Source organism: Pygocentrus nattereri, chromosome 4, assembly GCF_015220715.1.
Source record: "Pygocentrus nattereri isolate fPygNat1 chromosome 4, fPygNat1.pri, whole genome shotgun sequence".
NCBI classification, from domain to species: Eukaryota; Metazoa; Chordata; class Actinopteri; order Characiformes; family Serrasalmidae; genus Pygocentrus; species Pygocentrus nattereri.
In genome coordinates, this window is record NC_051214.1 from 16,975,341 (window position 1) to 16,991,240 (window position 15,900).

At 40.8% G+C, this 15,900-nt stretch overlaps 1 pseudogene; it reads right to left on the minus strand.

Moving 5' to 3' along the window:
- Positions 1-341: 341 nt before the first annotated feature.
- Positions 342-15,337, minus strand: LOC119263241 (annotated as a pseudogene).
- Positions 15,338-15,900: the final 563 nt, after the last annotated feature.

The window sequence follows — 15,900 nt, forward strand, 5'->3', positions numbered from 1 at the left end:
CACCGGATAGCAAACATTATTAGTATGAAGTATTATAGTACAAAGTGGGAAAAGAAAGATCTGAGGGTGAGGATTGCACAGCGTTGTAAAGCAAGAAGCTCAGTGGTGGTCAAGCCAGTACAGAAGGCTGGTGAGCAGCGGTACTCAGTCAAGGCAGAAGAGGCAACAGCATCAGACGCACAGGATGGGCAGCTGATCAACTCGGCAGAGAAAGGAAAGAAAAACACAGAGTCAGTTCTGTAAAGAGTGGCTGACCACAGATTACAATATAGCAATATAGCAGAGCAGCAGAGACTCCAGCAGGTCTAGATCTGACAGGGAAGACTAATCACCAAAGCCTGACTATACAAGTAAGTTTTTAGCCTAGACTTAAAAACTGAGGCTGTGTCTGATTCCGAACATTAACAGGAAGATTATTCCAGAGCTGGGGGGCTTGTATGAGAAGGCTCTCCCCCCTGATGTAACTTTATTAATTCTAGGTACCAGTAGTAAGCCAGCACCTTGTGATCTAAGTAGACGTGATGGTTCAGAGTAGGAGAGAAGCTCACTCAGGTACTGAGGGGCGAGTCCGTTTAGAGCTTTATAGGTCAATAATAGAATTTTATAATCATATAAGATTAGAAATGAGCAGATCAGAGGGACAGTGAAGGTGGAGCAGTTTGGAGATAAAGCCAGAGAGGCCAGGTTGAGATGGTTTGGACATGTGTTGAGGAGGAATAGTGGTTATATTGGGCAAAGAATGTTGGAGATGGAGCTGCTGGGTAGAAGGAGAAGAGGTAGACCGCAGAGAACGTTTATGGATGTAGTGAAGGTGGACATGGAGATGGTTGGTGTGAAAGTAGAGGAGGCAATGGATAGGGCAAACTGGAGGCAGATGATCCGCTGTGGCGACTCCTAAAGGGAGAAGAATTTTATAATCAATGCGAAATTTAACTGGTAACCAGTGTAGGGTTGATAAAACTGGGCTGATATGGTCAAATTTTCTGGTTCTTTTGAGGACTCTGGCTGCAGCATTCTGGTCAAGCTGAAGCTTGTTGAGGCTATTGCTGGGACATCCCGACAGCAGGGCATTACAGTAATCTAGCCTTGAGGTAATAAATGCATGAACTAATTTTTCTGCATCCTGTAGAGATAATGCATTTCTTAATTTAGCGATATTGCAGAGATGCAGGAAGGCTGTTCTAATGATATTAGTTATATGTGCGTCGAAGGACAGATCAGCATCTATCACAACACCAAGATTTTTAACAGATGAGCTTGATGCAGCTGGGAGATTGTTAAGTGTTAAGTTAGGCAGTTTGTTTCTAGCTGATTTTGAACCTAGGAGGAGGACTTCAGTTTTATCTGAGTTAAGTAGCAGAAAGTTACTTGACATCCAATCTTTTATGTCTTTTACACAGTCCTCAATATTGCTAAGCTTAATTTTATCATGCGGTTTGCTTGATATATATAACTGAGTGTCACCAGCATAGCAGTGGAAATTTATGCCGTGTTTACTGATAATGGTGCCTAATGGTAACATATATATTGTGAATAGTATAGGTCCTAAAACAGAGCCTTGTGGAACAGTATACTGTACTTTTACAGATGATTCGCCCTTTACATTAACAAACTGATAGCGATCGGTGAGGTAGGACTTGAACCAGGAAAGAACTGTTACCCCTACAAGGTTTTCTAGTCTATGTAGTAAGATCGAGTGGTCTATTGTGTCAAATGCTGCACTAAGGTCAAGGAGGACTAGCAAAGACACATTTCCTTTGTCAAAGAATGACAAGAGATCATTTACAGTTTTTACTAGTGCTGTTTCTGTACTGTGATGTGGCCTAAGCCAGTCTGAAATTTTTCATGTTGATGATTCCTATGTAAATAAGAGCTTAATTGTTTTGCTACCACTTTTTCCAGGATCTTAGATATAAAGGGGAGATTCGACATAGGTCTATAGTTTGATAATTCACAGGGATCGAGGTTAATCTACGGTCTAATTACTGCAAGTTTAAAAGTTTTTGGGATGTATCCGAGGCTAAGAGAGGAGTTTATTATTGACAGAATAGGCTTGGATATTTCTGGTAAGATTTCCTTGAGTAGACCTGTAGGAATTGGATCCAAAATACAGGTAGATGATTTTGCAGAAGAAACTTTTAACTAGTTCATTTTCTTGAATTAAGTTAAACGATTCCAGCCTATCTGCAGTGACTGTAATATTCTCAGGGTCTAGACTAGAATTAGAAGACAACAGGTTTGTGGAGTTTAACTGTGTGTTCAGAATTTTCTGTCTAATTTTTTCGATTTTATCACTAAAGAAATTCATCATTGCTGCTATAGGCTGATGGCATCTGGGGTTCAGTGACTGTTTTGTTCTCTGTTAGTTTAGAAATTGTGCTAAATAGTAGTCTAGGATTGTTCTTATTGTTTTCTATGAGAGAGGAGAGATAAGCTGAGCATGTAAGAGCTCTTCTATAGTCTATAAGGCTCTCCTTCCAGACGGACTGGAACATTTCTAATTTAGTCAGACGCCATTTTCGCTCTAGTTGTCTGGCAGTCTGTTTTAAAGCTCGGGTGTGATCATTATACCAAGGGGCAAGTTTTTTCTGCCGGATTATTTTACTTTTTAATGGAGCTACACTATCTAAAGTAGATCGAAGAGTATCCTCTAGAAATTTGGATATAATATCTAATTCAGTAGGGTTAGATGGACAGCTGACAGAAGCTTGTCAGAGAGTGAGATTAAGTAATGGTCTGAGACGGCTGTGCTCTGCGGGAGAATGGATAAGTTATCTATGTCTACACCAAAGGTCAGTATTAAGTCTAGAGTGTGGTTGAGGTAGTGTGTGGGCCCTTTTATAATTTGGGTGAAACCCATGGAGTCTATGATAGATATGAATGCCTTACTTAATGCGTTGTGAGGATTGTCAATGTGGATATTAAAATCTCAGACAATTATTATTTTACTTGAAAACGTTATTAAGCTTGATAGAAACTCAGAGAATTCCTGTAAGAACTGAGAATACGGACTGGGTGGCCTGTAAATTGTAATTCATAAAAATGAGGTTTTATTTGTTCCTTGATCATGTATATTAAGTAAGAGAACTTCAAAAGAAGAGAATGTATATCCTACGTTCTGGCTCATGCCTAAAGCTTTGGTATGGATGGTTGCTATACCTCCACCCCAGGCGCTTAAACAAGGGCTATGCGCATAGCTGTAGCCTGTGGGAGTGGCTTCATTTAGACTAAGGTACTCATCGGGTCTAATCCACGTTTCTGTGAGGCAAAGAGCATCGAAATCATGATCTGTAATAATTTCATTTACAATGATTGCTTTAGATGTCAGGGATCTTCTGCGTGAGTTTGTTACCCTGTAGAGTATGGGGAATTACACTGATGAGTAATAAAAGACAAAAGAAAGTCAGATCAGAAATAAAAGGACTGAAGGACACCAATATGACTGAAGAAGATGACTCCCATCAATAGCCTTTCATTCAAGAAGAAAAATGGCAAAAGACATTGTCCAGGAAAAAGCCAAAATTCTTTACTGCTCCATTGTCAAAAACTGCAACTGAGATTTTGTAGAATCAGTGTGAGGGTGTGAGAACAACACATTCTAGATGTTTCATTCATGGTAATCTCCAAGGCAACAACTACATCAGGACCTTGCCATCTTAGCTTCATCCAATGTTGTTGCCATTATCAATAACAGTCCTAGGAGAGAGGTCAATTTTATTTTATTTCAAAATTAAAATAAAGTTGAGTTCTTTATAACTGGTTTTGGATCATATTTCCTTTTCAATTTATGAAGGTACCAGCCTGCAGCAATGACGAATTACCTCAGCAATAAGATTAATTTCATTTGCTTTCATCGTCTTCATCAAGACGATGAGTGGTATTTTTATGATGGCACTGAAGAGCTGCTTAGACCGGTCCATGGCGAAGTGAAAGTAACACTTTTGGTTATGCAAAGAACATTCTCCAATGCCATCAAGTTAGGTCAGCTTTTGTGCATTCAAGTAAGCAAACTTTCTTTTGTAATACCACTTTTTAAGTAAAGAGCTGTGAATCTTTATGAATCTTTGTGAAGCTGTGAATGTATCATCTAATAATGAAAACATTTCCTCTAGATTTTGTTTTCAGCATATTATTTGGTCATAATTTATTCTCCTTCTCAGGTTGATCTTGCAACCAAGATGCAACTTTGTCACACAATGCCACCAGCAATTCAGAATAATTCAGAATGTAATTTAAATTTACAATATAAATAAAAATACAGTACATCTCACAGTATAAACTCTCTAATAATATATTATGTTGACCAATATTTGAATGGTGTTTATATTATATCTTATATTTTATTATTTATTTTTACGTTATTGAGAGGTTATGACATTTTCAGGTTGATCATATGCATTCATACCAGTATTCTTTTTCATAGCAGTTCCCAAAACATATCACAACTGTCTACATTTATTTCTGTCAAGTAAAACAGTAGAAGTAGAGCAGGCAAATCAGTTTTATCATATCAGACCATATTATTACTGAAGAACACTCTCTCTTGTACTTATGATATGAGCAACGAGTGATATTGAAGTAGGAATTTGGAGTAATGGGATGGCAAACTTGTGAAAATTGTAATTCTGATTCTGTATATAGCAGTATTTGAAAGTCCCATAAAATGGGCAAATCAAAGTGTTATCATATCTGACAACCATATTCCTAAAGAACAATCTTTCATATACTCACAGTATGAGGAAAAAATTATATTACTGTAGGATTTTGGAGTACTGGGATGGCAAACTTGTCAAAAGTGTCTATCCAGTTCCATGCAGACCACAATTTGAACTCCCATAAAAAAAGTAAATCAAAGTGTTATCATATCAGACCACTATATTCCTGAAGAACCCACTCTCATGTATTCACGGCATGCGGAACAAGTGATATTACAATAGGAACTTGGAGTAATGGGATGGCAAACACATGAAAATTGTCTGTGCGCATCTGTATATACCACTATTGGAAACCCCATAAAACAGACAAATTAAAGTGCTATCATATCCGAACCATTTTCCCAAAGAACCCTCCCTCCTGAAGTCTTCGTACAAGGAACAAGTGTTAAAACATCAGGAATTTGGAGCAATGGCATGTGTAACAGAGAGAGAATAGACACTGTATTTCATGTGAATTTCACAGTATTAAGCATTTGGTCAGTATGTGGTGGTGTTTTGAAGCCCTCTATTTGTGAGTGTCGAACTGCAGATTGCAGCATTTTGTTCTTCTTGAGCTACCATACCACAGCAGAGTTTTCTATGCTGCAGGTAGGAGCTTCTGGCTTTTTGTCCTGCAATTCATTAATGATTTAACGATTTAAAACTTGTTTAAAGCTGGACATAATTCTCGGGTAGCAACTCTTATGAAACCTAGCGGTTACTTTTGCGGGAAATGCACAGTTATGGTTTGTATGGAACAATTTATGGGTGTTTTTACTGTTCGTTTTTCCATGTGGGCCTTAGCTGGGCTAGCCTGTTTGCTCTGTTTTGTCTTTGCTCTCGTCATCTTAGTGGGCTGTAACATACTCTTCGCCTACTAAAGAGATTTTTTCTTCATGCAGTTCTGCTATGTACAATTTGCAGTTGTCACACAAGTGAAAGATGAGTTTTGAAAATTCTCTTTGTTTTCCAGGTATGTATGTCTTGTAAATATGTTTTTCTGTTCATTTAATTAGAACAGTTTGTATGTTTATATAGTCATTCGTTGACTTATATGTGTTTGCGCAGACATAGTAGAGGATGTATTGTTGGGAAAGTCCTTTTAACTCTGCTTATGTGTACTTGGAAAGAAGCCAGCGTGAATTTCTGTACTATGCAAAGTGTAATTAAGCTTATGTACTACCGGGGCAGACAGAGTTTTCTATGCTGCAGTTCTGCTGTGTACAATTTGCAGTAGTCACACCAGTGAAAGAAGAGTTTAGAAAATTCTCTTTGTTTTCCAGAATGGGCAAAGAGATTCCAGTGTGTCTGTGAGTGCTTGTTATGCCAGTCCCTGAGTAATATAGGAGAAAAAGCATCCGTTACACATGGCAAACTTGCGAAAAGTGTGAAAACGTTTTAGTATAGATCGCAATTTGACGTCCCATAAAATGGGCAAATCAGAGTGTTTTAATAGTAGACCATGATATTCCTGAAGAACACCTGGGATGGGAAATATGTGAACAGTGTCTGTGTACTTCCGTATATACCATTAGTTTAAACCCCATAACACAGGCAAATAAAAGTGCTATTATATTCGACCACCATATTCCTAAAGAAACCTCTGCCTTTGGGGGCAGTCGTGGGCTGGAGGTTTGGGAGCTGGCCCTGTGACCGGAAGGTTGCCGGTTTGATCCCCAGGGCCAACAGTTCATGACTGAGGTGTCCTTGAGCAAGACACCTAACCCCCAACTGCTCCCCGGGCGCCGTGGATAGGGCTGCCTACCGCTCCGGGAAAGTGTGCTCACTGCCCACTAGTGTGTGTGTGTATTCACTAGAGTGTGTGTGGTGTTTCACTTCACGGATGGGTTAAATGCGGAGGTGGAATTTCCCTGGTTGTGGGATCAAAAAAGTATCACTTAACTTAACTCTTGCAGTCTTCGTACGAGGAACAAGTGTTAATACAGCAGGAATTTGGAGTAATGGCATGGCAAACTTGTGACAAGTGTGAAAAGGTTTCTGTATAGACCACAATTTGGCGTCCCATAAAATAGGCAAATCAGAGTGAAATAGGGAAATCAGACCATGATATTCCTGAAGAACACGCTCTCTTGTGTTCATGCTATGAGGAACACATGATATTAAGAGTAGGAATTTGACGTAATGGGATGGCAAATTTGTGAAAAGTGTCTGTGTGCTTCTGTCAATACCACTATTTGAAGACCCTTAAAACAGGCAACTTAAATTGACACCATATCCGACCGTCATATTCCTAAAGAAACCTCTGTTTTGTACTCTTGGAACAAATGATATTACAGAAGGAATTTTGAGTAATGTCGTTCCTCGACACTTGTTTGATCACCAAGCCTAAGTATTATTTCTGGATTGTAAAATAAAACGAATTCAATAGTTTGTTGAAAGAAAATAAAAGAATCAAACGAACTAAGAAATACAAGAAGACTCTTCAAGGTTCAGAAGCGCAGGTCATTTATTCTTTCTTTGAGCATGGAGAATGTTCTTCCAACGGTCCCCGGACACACTCTCATTCATACAGGGAATGTACACATATTTTATACTCTCAGTGCAGGTGGGGTGATCACGCCCCACCTCTTTTTTTGATGTCTCCCATTGTCCTGACACCACCATTACATCCAAATTGTCATCCACATATCCATCATATGGGGTTTTTGTGGAAACCATTATTTCCAGGCCTAGCTTGATTTATTTTTTAAAAAAAACTTTGTGCCAGGTACTTCCTAACGCTCGCTAGTACTTTTCCATTCTGGCCGTTTGGCCTTAAGCAGTTCACAAGTTCACTCACTCTCTACAAAGGGCCTATCTTCTCTCTTACGCTCTACTAAGGAAGCCTGTTTTAGGGCACTTGCTCCAATGTGCTAGGACATATTGTGCTTTATTTATGATTTATCTACATAATACAAGACATTTTAGTTTTGGGAATCTTTCATTTACATCAGTAATGTGATGGCAAACTTGTGAAAAGTGTCCGGTCATTTCTATACAAACCACAACTTGACCTCCACAGAACAGGCAAATCAGAATGTTGCCATATCAGACCATGATATTACTGAAGAAAACTCTTTCATGTACTCATGATATGAGGAACAAGGGATATTACAGCAGCAAGTTGGAGTAATGGGATGGCCAACTTGTGAAAAGTGTCTGTATGATTCTCTATATAACACTTTTTGAAGTCCCATAAAACAGGTAAATCAAAGTCTTGTCATATCACACAATCACATGCCTGAAGAATAATCTCTCCTGTATTCAAGACATGAGGAACAAGTGATATTACAGAAGGAATTTTGAGTAATGTGATGGCGAACTTGGGAAAAGTGTCTATTCTTTCTGTACAACATTTGACAAAAAGGCAAATCAGAATGTTATTATATCAGACCATGATATTAATGAAAAAAACTCTCATGTACTCATGATATGAGGAACAAGTGATATCACAGTAGGAATTTGGAGTAAAGGGATGGCAAACTTGTGAAAAATATCTATTCGGTTCTATACAGACCAAAATTTGAACTCACATAAAACAGGTAAGTCAAAGTGTTATCATATCAGACCACCATATTCCTGAAGAACCCACTCTCATGTATTCACGGCATGAGGAACAAGTGATATTACAATAAGAATTAGGAGTAATGGAATGGCAAACGCATGAAATTTGTCTGTGTGCTTCTGTATATAACACTATTAGAAACCCCATACAACAGGCAAATTAAAGTGCTATCATGTCTGACCACCATTTTCCTAAAGAACCCTCTCTTTTGTAGTCTTCGTACGAGGAACAAGTGTTAATACTTCAGGAATTTGGAGCAATGGCATGAGTTATTTCAGTTTTATTACATATCAAGTGTGTTTCATCTTAGAAATGTCTGTTTATAATCATCTCAATGTTATGCCGTTAAGAGCTCACTGCATAGCGTTTGTCGCCTTTTTAAAGCTTTTGGGCACTTCTGGAGTGCTGGAATCGCCTTTTCAGGCTTTCTGAGCGTATAGAACGATGGTATCATTGATTACTGGTTTCTTCAGCCAAGTTAGCCAAGTTCTCTATGTCATAAAATGTTTTTTATTACATTTTCATGACATCAAGTGTTTCTCATGGAGAAATGTCTGTTTATAATCATCCCAATGTTTACACGTTAAGAGCTCACTGCATGACAATGCTCGCCTTTTTAAAGCACTTTGGGTGCTTCTGGCATGCTGTATACACATTTTCAGGCTTTCTGAGCCTATAGAACGATGGTTTCAGGATTGTACTGGTTTCTTCAGCCAAGCTAGAGATTTATCCAAGTTAATGATTTAGTTCTCTATGTCATAAAATGTGTTATTTCAGTTTTATGACATATCAAGTGTGTTTCATGTCAAAAATATCTCTTTATAATCATCTCAATGTTTTCAGATTAAGAGCTCACTGCTTGGCAATGCTTGCCTTTTTAAAGCGTTTTGGTGCTTCTGGAGTGCTGGAATCACCTTTTCTGGCTTTCTGAGCATATAGAATGATGGTTTCAGTATTGTACTCGTTTCTTTATCCAAGTTAATGATTTAGTTCTCTATGTCATAAAATGTGTTTTTATTTCAGTTTTATGACATTTCAAGTGTGTCATGTTAGAAATGTCTGTTTATAATCATCTCAATGTTTTCACGTTAAGAGCTCACTGCACAGCGTTTCTTGCCCTTTTCAAGCGTTTGGGCACTTCTGGAGCTCAGGAGTCGCATGTTCGGAGCGTATAGAACGACAGTTTCATGATTATAGTGGTTTCTACAGCCAAGTTAGAGATTTAGTTCTCCATTTCTTTTTTTTCAGTTTTATGACATATCAAGTGTTTCTCATGGAGAGATGTCTGTTTATAATCATCCCAATGTTTTCACGTTAAGAGCTCACTGCATGGTGTTTCTCGCCTTTATAAAGCGTTTGGGCACTGTTCCCGTAATGGAATCGACTTTTCAGGCTTTCTGAGCATATAGAACGACGGTTTCATGATTGTACTGGTTTCTTAAGCCAAGTTAGAGATTTTGTTGTCTATCTTATAAAATGTTTTTTTTATTTCAGTTTCATGACATATCAAATGTTTCTCATGGAGAAATGTCTGTTTATAATTATCCCAATGTTTTCACCTTAAGAGCTCACTGCATAGGGTTTCTTGCCTTTTTAAAGCGTTTGGGTGCTTCTCCCGTGCTGGAATCACCTTTTCAAGGTTTCTGAGCGTATAGAACGATGGTTTCATGATTGTACTGGTTTCTTTAGCCAAGTTAACGATTTAGTTAACTAGTTTAGGTTAAGCTTCCTGGGTTTTTTTGACAGGCAGGTATATAGGCAGCCTGGGGTCCTAGTAGCATTAGCCAAGCTAGCCAGCGTGTGCAACAAGAGCGTCCAACAAGCGAGATGGGTAAAGAGAAATCGATGTGATAAGGTTTGTGTTCGGCTTTTCGTTGGCCCGTTTTAGTCTTTTAGCTCTTGGATGATTGAAGTGTTTTTTTGTTTGGTGCATGCCTTTTAACGATAGAACGACATGCTACAATTGAGTGAAAGGACCGCTCGGTTTGAGGGCAGAGAAGTTCACCGGAGAGGTATTTCTTTTAAAAGTAGTATGTGTTTTATTTTGACTACATGGCTAGTATCTGCCAAGTCATGCATTTACCTTGTTTTGTCTATGTCCAGCCGAGGACAGCAGTTTTTGTACTGGAAACTAACCTATAGCTAGGGCTAGCTGCTGTTTTTTTGGGTTTTTTTTTTATAGAAATTAAACAACATACACCATGAAGGTGTTTTTATTGTTTTTTTGAACGTGTTGCTGCTCTGTATTCTAGTATTCACTAGATATTTTACCAGTTTATCTTGTTCTTGTTCTTATTTTGATCTTTCATATATTGATAAACGGTTGTTCAAGGGACCGTGAAGTTGCTTCAGGTGCTGGGCACTGGCAGCTATTTTAATGGTGGCTATTTTAAAACTTGCATTTGTAGTGAAATGAAGTTTTGAATGTCATAGATTTTAGCACGATTTGTCTTTGGTCACATATGATGTTTTGAATTGAAATTGAAATAGTGTTTCAGTCTCTACACCTGGATATACTGAGCAAAACAGAGCAACCTTTTCGGGTATTATGATTATTAGCATTGTATGTTTATTTTTCTTTCTTCTTCTTTCGGCCGCTCCCTTTAGGGGTCGCCACAGCGGATCATCTCCCTCCATCTTGCCCTATCCATTGCCTCCTCTACTTTCACACCAACCATCTCCATGTCCACCTTCACTACATCCATAAACCTTCTCTGAGGTCTACCTCTTCTCCTTCTACCCGGCAGCTCCATCTCCAACATTCTTTGCCCAATATATCCACTATTCCTCCTCAATACATGTCCAGACCATCTCAACCTGGCCTCTCTGGCTTTATCTCCAAACTCCTCCACCTTCACTGTCTCTCTGATCTGCTCGTTTCTAATCTTGTCCAGCCTTGTCACTCCCAACGAAAATCTCAGCATCTTCATCTCCGCCACCTCCAGCTCAGCCTCCTGTCTTTTAGACAGAGCCACAGTCTCCAAACCATACATCATAGCAGGACGCACTACTGTCTTGTAAACCTTCCCTTTCACTCTTGCTGCTATCCTTCTGTCACACATCAGCCCTGACATCCGTCTCCACCCACTCCATCCTGCCTGCATCCTCTTCTTCACCTCTTTTCTACACTGTCCATTGCTCCGGATGGTTGACCCAAGATATTTGAAGTCATCCACCTTTACGACCTTTACTCCTTGCATCTTCACCTTTACCTGCCTCCCTCTCATTCACACACATGTATTCCGTCTTATCTCTACTGACCTTCATTCCTCTCCTCTCCAGTGCAAACCTCCACCTCTCCAGATTCTCTTCCACCTGCTCTCTACTCTCACCACAAATTACAATGTCATCTGCAAACATCATGGTCCATGGAGCCTCCTGCCTGACCTCATCTGTCAACCTGTCCATCACCATTGCAAACAAGAAGGGTCTCAAAGCTGATCCCTGATGTAACCCTACCTTCACCTTGAAACCATTTGTCACTCCAACTGCACACCATACCACTGTCTCACTATCCTCATACATGTCCTGCACCACCCTAACATACTTTTCAGCTACACCTGACTTCCTCATACAGTACCACAGTTCCTGCCTTGGCACCCTATCATATGCCTTCTCTAGATCCACAAAGACACAATGTAGCTCCTTCTGACCTTCTCTGTACTTCTCTACCAACACTCTCAATGCAAAAATTGCATCTGTGGTATTCTTTCCGGGCATGAAACCAAACTGCTGCTCACTGATCTGGACCTCTCACCTTAGCCTTGCTTCAACAACTCTTTCCCATACCTTCATGGTGTGGCTCATCAACTTTATACCTCTGTAGTTACTGCAGCTCTGCACATCACCCTTGTTCTTAAAAATGGGGACCAATACACTGCTGCTCCACTCATCAGGCATCCTCTCACTCTACAGGATTTTGTTAAACAACCTGGTTAAAAAGTCCACTGCCTTCTGTCCTAAACATCTCCATACCTCCACAGGTATGTCATCTGGACCAACTGCCTTTCCATTCTTCCTCACTCCCCTCACTTCTGCCTTACTAATTCTCTGCACTTCCTGATCCACTATCTCTTCCCCCGTTGTCCTCCTCTCTCTCTTGTTTTCCTCATTTATTAGTTCTTCAAAGTACTCCTTCCATCTACTCAACACTCTCTGTTCACTCACTAGTACATTTCCCTCTCTATCCTTTATCAGCCTAACCTGCTGTACATCCTTTCCAGCTCTATCTCTCTGTTTAGCCAAACAATACAAGTCCTTTACTCCTTCTTTACTGTCCAGCCTCTCATACAGCTCATCATAGGCCTGAGCCTTTGCCTTTGCCACCATACTTTTTGCTATGCGACTAGCCTCACAGTACTCCTGCCTACTTCCTTCATCTCTCTGGTTATCCCACTTTTTCTTAGCTGCCTTCTTCTTCTGAATACTCTCCTGGACTTCCTCATTCCCCCACCAACTTTCCTTGTCTTCTTTCCTCTGACCAGACGAAACACCCAACACATTCTTGCTAGTTTCTCTCACCACCTTAGCTGTAGTTTCCCAGTCCTCAGGTAGATCCTCACTGCCCCCAAGGGCCTGTTGCAATTTTTCCCTGAACTGCCTGCAACCATCCTCCTCCTTCAGCTTCCACCATCTAATCTTTGGCTCTGTCTTCACTCTCTTCCTCTAATTTGTTTCTAACCTCATTCTACAGACAACAACCCTATGCTGCCTTGATACACTTTCCCCTGGCTCCACTTTACAATCTCCAATCTGCTTTAGGTGGCATCTCCCGCTAAGGATATAATCCACCTGTGTGCACCTCCCTCCACTCTTGTATGTCACAAAATTTTATGTTTATTTTTATTTATTTTAAATTGTCAGCTGAACTTGGTGTCAATAATTTTTTTTCTGTATACCAAACTCACGTGTGTGTGTGTGTGTGTGTGTGTGTGTGTGTGTGTGTGTGTGTAAATTGCTACAGCTCCCCTTTTCTCTAGGGATAAACCAAGGGGTGAGGTTGTTGGGCTTACACCTTATAGAGGCGACCGCCACATTTTGGCGCAAGCTTATTTGGTTATTTGATGATTAGTTTGGCTGAAAATTTGGGTTTTTTCTTTGTGGGCAGAGCAACATACCTTTTTAGTGTGTAAGTAATAGAAAACAGCAGCTAGCTTGTTGGTGGGGAGGACCCAATCTGCATCAGACATGGATGACGAACTACAGAGACTGCGAGAACAAGTGGAGCAGCTACGGGCAGAAAATGAAAAACTTTCCACAGCACAAAATATAGGTACTTGGGACAGTGGTATGCGTCCAGTACAACGAGAGCTGCCATTTTACCTTCCAAGAGAACGGAGGTGCCCCAAGTTTTCTGGGTCAATGGGGACTCTTGCCCTTGAAGAATGGATTGAGGAAGTCCAAAGCTGTATGAAATCAAGGTAAATGTCTTATTTTGATAAAGCGTTGTTTTTATATGACCATTGTGGATTTTTACATTTGTAGTAGCATACTTTTAAGCATTAATATCAGAAGTCATTAACTTGCGCTTAGCGTTAAAATGTTATGACATTCGCATGGCAGGGCAGGCGAAGAACAGACAGTACGTGACAAACATGCAGAGATGTACGCAATAACAGGAAACCGGCCAAGGCCAAAAACAGAAGTAGGTCTGCGCTTAACCGTTAGTGCATGAGGTTTTCTCATCCATATATGGTAAACCATATGTGCATTGCACCAAACAGGAACATGTAGACATTTAGGTTCAGCTTATACGCACACACATATTCAGCTTCAGGGTATAAAAGGAGTCAGAACACATTGGGAGCTTAGAGCTTACTTGGGAAATGCATGCTCTCTGTTTGTAACCTCTCCAGAATTCTGTAATAAAACTTTGTTTGTTTCACTTCAGTCTGATCTACTCGTCTCATTTTTTGCATCAACGAACATGCAGGACTGGTTTCGTCCACGATATGGTGACCCCGACATGATGCACAGGCTTGATCCTCGTCTTCGAACACTCATCCGTGGCGCCACTTAAAGGGTAAGTGTATAATTTATATAAGATATAAGATAAATTGTTGATGAGTGGTGAAGATTTGATCAAGCGTTAAAGTTAAGGGAGACTGAGTTGAAACAAACGGAAAAAGGAAAGTGAGGTACTGCTCAGTGATTAAAGGTGATTAAAGATTAAAGATTATTAAGGTATATTGTGTATGGTTTTGCTGGGAATTCCTGAACCCCTCCTATCATCTGAAGAGGTGATGGGATAAGGACTGGGTTGAAAGTCCCTGGGATTGGCTCTCCCTTAAACAGGGTTGGACCCCTGGGATCTGGGATCCCTAAAAGTCCAGACGGGTTGGGGTCCCTGAGGGTGGTCCTCAGAAGTGCTGATTTGTGATAAGTTCGAAGTTCCTCACATGCGGTAAACCTGACGGTGATAACTGAGCATTGTGAGTCGAGCAAGTAGAACTTAGAAGATGTCTTGGTAAGTACCAGTTTTTGATCAACATGGCTGAATACTGTAAAAAGGATTTAGAAAAAGAATTGGATAACAAATTAGGGGTGGGTAATTGGCGATGGAAAACACTAGAGGAACAGATAATGATTTTGGCGAAAGCAGTTTATGACTTAGAGACAGACCCGAAAAAATGGAAAAAAGTGAAGGCAGAAACAGAGGAACAGTTGAGAGTCTCCACAAGATCAGATTTCTTTGGGACAGGCGTTAAATGATTTTACAGCCAGGGCGATAAAGGAATTAGACCAGGCTAAGGCGGAACATGGAAAGGCAGGAACGTTACCACAGGAACAAACATAAGGAAAAGGTAGACGCCAGGACCGGTGAAGTAGACAAACTGCAGTCCAAGCTGCAGTGAAAGCTCAACTGGCAGAGGCCAGAAAAGCTATAAATGAGGACAAGAAAAAGCAAGCCAGGCACCCACAAACACAGCCGCCCATTCCTCCGCCGCCGTCTCCCCAGACCCAGATAGTGCCATACCAAACACAACCTATTGTGGTCCAATATCAACCCACAGCCTATGGGGCTCCATACAGGGGATGTGACAGGGGCAGGGCCAGGGGTAACAGGGGCGGGGCCCATGGTCCACAGCAATACGACCCCGGCTGCTTCAGATGCGGCGCCCTGGACCACCGGGCCAGGTATTGCCCTAGATCAAGGGCAGGCCCACTTCATCACACCCCTCCTCCCGACCAAGCCACCTACTACCTGGCCCCACACCCAGGTGCAGCTCTGGGGGACAGTACCAGATGAGTCAATGGGGGGATCCAGATAGCATGGGTTCTGCCATGGCCACGCTATCACTGACTGTGGGGCACCTGAGACTACCTTTTCTGATTGACACAGGAGCCACCTATTCCGCCATCAACTCCCAACTTCCACCAGTTATGATGAGCAACAATCATCTTTCAGTCAGAGGTTTCTCAGGGGACTGAATTGAAGCCATTGGTGGTGTACAATGGCTCTCAGACTGTCACTCACACATTTATCATTGCAGCTCAAAATGGGGGCTTCCATTTTATGTAGCCCCATGGGACTCACCCTGACCTGGCCTAACGGTCAGGTAACCAGTTGCTATGGTGACAACAGCCCAGGCATGTACTTAATGTCTGCCAAAAACGATGACATGGTAGACATTTATTGGG